Below are 8518 nucleotides of genomic sequence, written 5' to 3'. Positions count from 1 at the left end.
AGGAGGAAGAATAAGAAGGAAGAGGACGAGAATGGAAGGGTAGAAAAGAGGAACAACTAGCTGAAACAGAAGTAAGAAGGAAGAGAAGGAGTAAGAAGAATGAGAAGCAGTAAGAAAAAAGAGGAGAAGAGACAGTGTGGAAAGACGAGAAACGGAGCTGAATGACAAGGCGGAGGAGTAAGCTAAGAAGAAAGAAGGAAAAACAGGAGGAAAAAAGGAGGGAGGGAAAGAATGTGAATGAGGGGGAAGGGGTAAGAGGATGATGATGATGATGATGATGATGATGATGATGAGAGGGAGGAGGAATAAACAGAAAGAAGGGGGAAGTGGAGGGGAAGAAAGTGGAACAGGGAGGACGAACAGAAAGTGGAAAAGGAAGGAGGAGAAGGAGGAGAAAGGAAGGGGAGGTTCGACAAAAAAGGGAAGGAGAAAGATGAGGCAAAAGAAGGACGATGACGGATGGAACAGGTGTACGAATATATATCAGCGAGTAGCTTGTGCAGTTCCGGATAAAAGTACGCTGCTTTTCATTGCGTCTACTCAAATTTAAGGCGTGCCCGCTACTTTTCTCCCTAACACATATGAAGAGAGAATATTCTATGGACAAAGACACATACCATGCCACTTTCATTTCATCAATACAAGCCAACAGAGGAGAGTGAATTTACCTGAAATATTGAGCGAATTTTTGTCAATTGATACACAGATCCAGAGGATATTATAGAGAAGAAACTGGATGAGGATGAAGAAGGAGTAAGAAGGATGAGAGAGAAAGAGGAAAAGAGAGAAAGAGAATGGGAGAAAAAGGAAGAGAAAGAGGAAGAAAGAAGAGGGAAGGTGCGGAGAGACGTGAAGGAGAGACCAGAGGAGGGGACGGAGGGAAAGGAATGAATGTATGTTAGCGCGCGGCTCGTACACGCCTGACATGGGCGGGCCGTTCTACTATACACGTTCAAGCCGTGTCGTACAGGTCCTGAAGGGAATGGATCTGTCACTAGAAAAAACGACCCGCCTTCACTGCTACACACACAGGGACAGGAGTGAAAGATGTTTGGAGTGTAGGGAAAAAACTGGACGTGAAAAATTGTGTTATTGGAGTAGTTCCGGCTGTGAGTAAGAAACTATTAAAATACGATGACCGAATAGCCCTAACTTATATTTTTAAGGCCGAAAGGGAGGGAGGGAGAGAGAGAGAGAGAATGATACACAGCATCAATATTAGGAATCAGGTGCCATACCTAATTAAGATCAAAATTATATAACCACAATAGGATATTATAGAAATTATTATAGTCTTGGCGAAGTATTCACCAGGTTTCGAAAACAAACTTAAAGATTGCCAACATTCCCAAGGAAATACAAGATGGTCTCCACACAGCTACAGTACAGAGAGGTGAAATGACATACGACAGTTTAAGTAGTATGGTAATATTCTGTAAACTGACTGCAATTTAACACTAGCCATATACAAAGAGGAATTCAAAACATTTATTCTTGTCTTGCACTGTTTTAATAAAAAAAAAAAAAAAAATTCTGTGTATCCATTGGAACTACTTACAGGTATGTGTGGAAACTGCCATGACAGTGAACATTCAAGAATTCAGGGCTCCCCGGAAAATCTCTAACAATGAAACAGATGTCTATCCTCACCGCTCCTTGCAAAAATATGTACGGTCTACGGATTAATGTTGACATTTCACTAAAATTATGTTTATACTGGCTTACCTATGACCCATTAATATCCTCTATACGGCCTAAATCCAAAATATTCAGTGTCCAGCAGTATATGGCCAAGGAACAAGTCCACTGGTGTAGAAATGAAGGAATCAAACTGATGTTTGAAAAAATCATGAAAAACTGAGCAATGTGGTATGGTCTCCACTGTATTTTTTATTTTTTATTTTTTTACCGTGTCCGACTCTGGGCAAAGGTTTCAGGGCCTATCCCAAGACCCTGTCTTCCTACACACCTCCACATGTCACCACTTCGACGCTAACACCCATCGTCCATACTGAATACATCTTAGGGCTCTCTCATACAGGACTGGAGATTAAAGAAATACCTAATACTAATTTCATGAAAGTGACACAAAAAAATTAAGTTTGGCAAGGTTAAAATGTACGAAAAAGTTATAACAAATTAACTTCATGCCTTCAAATTATGATTTTTAGAAGTACGGAAAACAGTATCAACGCAACAACAATAGCACGAAAATATTTTTGGAAAGGGAGAGAATATGAAGGGAAAGCCAGGTACCGAGTAAAGTCTGGAACAAAAGTTTGCTAAATCCCTTCATCGCCAGGACGTACAGACGCAGACGGAACTATTTTCCTTAAAAATGACGAACACATGCAACCCTCGACGCAAGTATTTATTTAAAGGGTTGGCAGGCCTAAGAGATCATGGACTGTAGTTGCCAGTTCGTTCTATAGAAGTGTGAAACTGTGGTAATACTATTTATAATTACTTTCCAACTCGTGTAACATTTTCGCGTAAGGTCCTGAACGCTAAGCTCTTTCTGAAAACCTTTCCATCATCATTACGTTTGTATTCACAATTCCAAATCATTCGACCAGTCTCCTAACCATGTATGTTTTAATATAATTATTGCAAAAATTAAAATGGATACAGAAACTACTGTATATCCTACGGCCTACTAAGACGAAATAAACAATATGGACAATAAAATGTATACACAAGTCCTACATTAGGTAAACTACATTCTAACTTCTAGGACCCAAACAATGCAAAGATGTGTAATAGGGTGTTAGATGATTACCCTCAAAAGGGTAAAAATCTCTCTCTCTCTCTCTCTCTCTCTCTCTCTCTCTCTCTCTCTCTCCATGGTAGCATTACTATACCTCCTTTCTTTGAATCACCCCTGATTTTATCTATGGCTAATTTATTTATCGGATTCTTTCGCACACATCTATTATTTCCACACTAATGATACATCACAAGCCGGTAAAACTCCAACGGGGGTGGAAAAGCATAGAACCTTTAACTGTTTGTATGCACAACATTCTTATTCAACGCTATCATGGCACCTCCCATTAGCTGCCTGGTTTTGTAGTCTTTCCATGTATGCGTCCTGTGATCTCGGACAGCGACTATGAATTAATTACTTGCGAGGTAAATACTGCTAACATGATTCACATAAGAGAGGCGTTACAATTCCTGAGTTTCGATCAGCCATGCCGCACGTAAAACTGAAGCCATTATCTACGCAGGGACACCCACTGACCAAAAGAATGTGTGGCAACGGGTGCAAAATGATCCGCCTGTTTCATTTTACATCGGTCATGGTGAAGAAACTTCCGTCTGTGTTTGTATCTTATATTTCATTCTAGTTATGTCCAGGTAATTGTTTCAGCTTTATGATGGACTTTTTCAGCTGGTAGGGTTAGATGCAGTCCTTAACAACCACTTCAGTAGGAGGCCTTTGAATAAAATGGTCTGATAGTTAAGAGAATGGCTTAAAAAAAAAAATAATAAAATACGTCGTCCGATTCAGAGAGTTATTGTTCACCTCTCCTCACTCTCCTTTGCTGGCTTACACTAGTCTTAAACGGAGGGAGGCTTGGTATGTTTCAATAGACGTAGATGATGCTCCATGATACGACAGGTCAAGGAGATAGGTCACGACGTCCTTTTCATTTTGTTTACTTATTTATTTTGTTCAGTCAACCAACAGACGATATTCACTTCTATAATTCACTTCTAGTATGGAAGATGCTGATTAAGGATATATCTAACCCCTCCAGCGTGAAAAATCCTCTAAATTGAAGAAAGCAGTCTGAACGTACGAAAATGAAACGAAAAGCACTCATCGGATTGAAGGGGTTAAGTATGAAGTAGACGCAGTGGAACAGTAAACGAACTCTTGTCCCTGACTGTACAAAACTAAAACATGGAGCGATTGGGAGGGGGAAAAAATACTAAATGGAGGACGGAAGGATGGAAAGAAGAGGCTGTAAATGCCTCACCCCTGGGCCCTGTAATCTCTGGGTTCGTATTTATCAAGAATCTTAACCAATTTTCACTATTAAGCAATCCTACATGACAGCTTACTTTTACCAGGAATCGTTTTGTTTTTTTTTCGGATCGTTTTCACACTGATGGTTACTCTGGTTTGGTTGAGCTCTGAAACTGACGACAATGGTATATAAAAAAAAGAAATCTTACACACAATTTCAGCTCAAGAACGTCTGTAAATATGGAGCCTGGAGTCTGAGAAGTGTTTACGCTCGTACTTGTTTGTGACGTCACAACATGGCCGCCCACTCTTACCATAACAAGGGTACCAAAATAAACATGGACTTAATGATCAACCTAGTTTCCTACAAGATTATGCTTTAATATATACTGTATTCGTATAATTTATTTTTTTCCTAGGCGATTTTTTGTACTCACAATATTTTCAGGTCTCATTAAAAAAGATAGGACTAGTTTTTCTTGCTGCCTTCGAACGATTTATATTCAACTAAGAAAAGGCCTCTCATACTGAAGAGATTACTGAAGGCTGTCTAAATCCCCAACTTTAAAAGAAAAAAAACTATCCTCTAAACTAAATAAAATCGCCTGGAGACAACAAAAGACATCGTAGCCTGAAAGAGTGACAAATAATAACTCTCTCTCTCTCTCTCTCTCTCTCTCTCTCAGTGAATACTTTATAGCCTTTGCGCTGCACTGACTGAGGTGAGGAAATTCAAAGAGAGGGTGGGATAAGGGATGAAAGATGAGGGATGGTAGGATGAAAGGGAGGGTACGAGAGAGAGAGAGAGAGAGAGAGAGAGAGAGAGAGAGAGAGAGAGAGAGAGAGAGCCTGAAAGTGGGTATTAGGAGCGAACTGGATCTCTCTCGCGTACTCCACCTGACGGACTGACAGGTCAACTACAAGACTAAGATTAAATACCATAAAATTTTTCTTACGATACTTTTCCTTACATTTAACAAACCCATCTGTCTAGTCATGTATTTTGTTTCCAGCTTCAGACGAGTGTGTGTGTGTGTGTGTGTGTGTGTGTGTGTGTGTGTGTGTGTGTGTGTGTGTGTGTGTGTGTGTGTGCAGGAAGAAGATACGCCCCGAAGTTCATTTAAATCGTCTTGAGGCAGAAGGAATTAACCGTAAATCTACACTGATATAACCATTCGTACTTCATGTTTCGTTCCCTAATCTCTTCAGTCCAATGATATATCTTTGTACTATATTCTTGCTACCATCAGACGATTTTATCCAACTTAGGACAGACCTGTGGCGGTGAAGGGGTTAATGAATGATAAACTAGTACTGAGTTTTTCTACCTTATTGCCATTACCCTCACGCGATGTTAATCTGTTCTTCACCCTCTGAGAGACACTTCGGACCGGAGATTGACACAGCTTTCATTAACCTTTTTATTACGAGACATCTTTTGTAAGTTCAATAAAATCATCTGAAGTAGTAAAGATTAAAACTAAAGGACTTCCCAGTAACTGAAGAGTTAACCTCATACCTTAGTAAATCGTAGTTTTCTTATTATTCACTTTACGGATGTTGACTAATGTGTTTGATTTTTGCTAATTTTGAACAATTTCATATCGCTTTAGGGAAATTTCTCGTATTGAAAGGGCTAGTAACAATGTCCTATTACCGCTTTACTAAATCGGGTCTGTTTAGAGCTGAATAAATCGTCTGGCAGTAGCAAGAATAAACTGAACATCGAACTGAGGTTAATATGTCTAACAGGCTACGGCTAAACTATTTTATTCAGTGTAAGGGACATCGCTAGTGGTAAACAACAAAGAATTACCTCAATTAATGGTTTTCCTACGATTTCAAGATTTTTTTTAAATTTTTTCTACCACTGATATTATTAACCAGCTTAAGGAAGACGCTCTCACAGTAAAAAGGTTAATACTGTCAATTGTGTCCATCATAAAAAGACCATCATAAATAAAGCAGGAACTAGAATATGGAAATATCAAGGGCTGCCATTAAAAAGGAACAGGGACGTCAAGTTGAAGCTCTACACACAGGCCTACAAAATGGTAAAATTCTTTAAGAGCACATGCGCACCATCATTTCTTACACAACCCTCGAATCAGGAGCGTATAGGCCAAGGACTAACCAGTGCAGTCCAGGTGTTTAAGGCAAGGGTGACCAGTTGGTTGTCCCTGAGTGGCATTACGTTAGGAATAAACTCCGACTGGAGACAGCGCACTGTACTAACACCCATCGCAGTAAATGGTTTCCTGGAATACCGAAAAACATTTGGTTTGGTATTCAGTTTACAGTAGAAGTAATCGAGGCTCGCACTGCTACGGTACATAAAGCGAAAATGTGGTTGGCGCCTACACTTCCACTCATTTTCTTTCAAATAACAATAAAACGATCCCACAGCTATCTTTACGAACTGTATTCCACATTCTTTCGTATTCATTCTACCGTTTTCATTCAACCTCCCTATCCCTCTCAGCGGCCATGTTGTGACGTCATTACAGGCACGTCAACAAGTCGGCTGATATAGATCCTTTATTCATGGTTACGATATTTTATTTATATTTACGATGTTATTACCTCCTTTCATCACCTAGTCACATTTATCTTCAAAAGTGGGAATATAAGTCACCCTTGATGATATACACATTAACTTTAGTGAAATATTATCATGCCCTCAGCCGGGACTGAACTCAAAAAAATTGTTTACGTGCGCCTAGGAACGGGGGATAAAAGATAGGAGGAAAATATGAGAGAGAGAGAGAGAGAGAGAGAGAGAGAGAGAGAGAGAGTAGAATGAACAAAAGGACAGAAAGAAAAGAAAGAAACTGGAGGAGACGAAAGAGGGAAAGATGGAAGAGGATGAGATGAAAGAAGAGAAGGAGAGAGAAAGTAAGAAGCACTGAAAGAGATGAATAAGAGATGAGAAAGACCATCATCATCATCATCATCATCATCAAAGCCTACCTCCCACGGTCCCTAGGGGTGGGGTAGAGAAGACATCTTTGGCCTCTCTTGGGACGTGAATCAAAGGAAAAAAGGGATGAACCAGGTATAGAATCCTCTTCTTTAGTACGGAAGAAATGGTGCAGCGGGTCTCTCTCTCTCTCTCTCCATCCATCTATCTATCTATTTATCTGTCTGTCTGTTTGTCTGTCTGTGTCTGTCTATCTGTCTGTCTGTGTCTGTCTATCTATCTATCTATCTATCTATCTAACTATCTATCCATCTACATGTCTCTGTCTATCTATTTATCTACCTATCTATCTATTTATCTACTTTTTCTGCCAGGCGCTTAACCCATTACAAGGTAGGGTAGCTTCCAGCCCCTCCCTCACCCATCTTACGACAAGCAGGGAATACGTGGACTGAATCATTACATTACCAAACCTTAAGTGTTATTAACCCTTTCACTACTATGACGTCTTCTATAGCATTCTGTTGATGCTTCCAGATGATTTTATTCAGCTAACGAGAGGCTTTTGGAACTGGAGGGGTTAATCGCAAATTCATTATTTCAGCATCACCGTTCGTCCGTTTTAACCTGACGATAAATTCTTGACCCTTTTTCGGGACAGATAAAGGCCAAGTGTAGTATGATAGACGAAGTGAAGTTAGACAGACCGACTGCTGTTGGACAGACCAAATGTAGTCAGACAGACCAAGTGCAGTTAGACAGACCAAGTGTAGTTAGACAAACCAAGTGTAGTTAGATGAGGTGTAATTAGACAGGAGGGTTGATCTGACTAGTAACTTGAACTATTTTTACAGTGCATTAACCCCTTTTGTTATGTTGTTATGGGACAAACGGTGTCGTCTGCTATGTTAGTTTGGAACCAGCACATGGCCAATAATAATAATAATAATAATAATAATAATAACAGTAATAATAATAATAAATAAATAAAAAATACTCTAAAACAAAATGATAGGCAATCAACTGACTCAAACCAGAGCTGGGCACTTCCGCAAGCACTTCCGCAAACCACAAATTCCGCAATTGCGGAAGAGAGGTTTCGGTTGCGGATTTGCGTTTGCGACAAATTTTACGCAAACTTGTGGTTTTGCGTTTGCAAAAGTACTTCTGCAAGCGCAAAATCTGCCCGCAAACCAGCCTGACCTCTGAGAACTTTGAGCGGTTTGTTTTTATGAAGGGCAACACGGACCTGCTCAAGATGGAGTTGTCTCAGTTGTTGGAGGAGTCTGACTGTGACTGAGGAGTGAGGATGCAGGAGGTTAGAGCCGAGGAACAGAAGTGGACTGGTGTGTCAATTTGTCAAGTGTGAGCTGTGAGATGTAATAATTTAATTCATTTATCTACAATAGTGAATAATTTACCCTTGCTTTTGTAGTACAAACTGACTAATATATTAATGTAATAATATTCAAAATATATATTTCAGTTTTACTGTAAATATAATTTTATATATCCCATTCAGTGGTACAGACAATTTCCAGATTTCATAAATGACACCTATTGTTAGTCAGAATATGGTAAATAAAGATATAATTGTAGTGTATGAGTAACTTGAGATGATT

The sequence above is a fragment of the Coenobita brevimanus genome, chromosome 103 (genome assembly GCF_032717465.1).
Source record: "Coenobita brevimanus isolate Jiangsu-jjx chromosome 103, ASM3271746v2, whole genome shotgun sequence".
NCBI classification, from domain to species: Eukaryota; Metazoa; Arthropoda; class Malacostraca; order Decapoda; family Coenobitidae; genus Coenobita; species Coenobita brevimanus.
Note: the sequence above shows the minus strand (reverse complement) of the source record.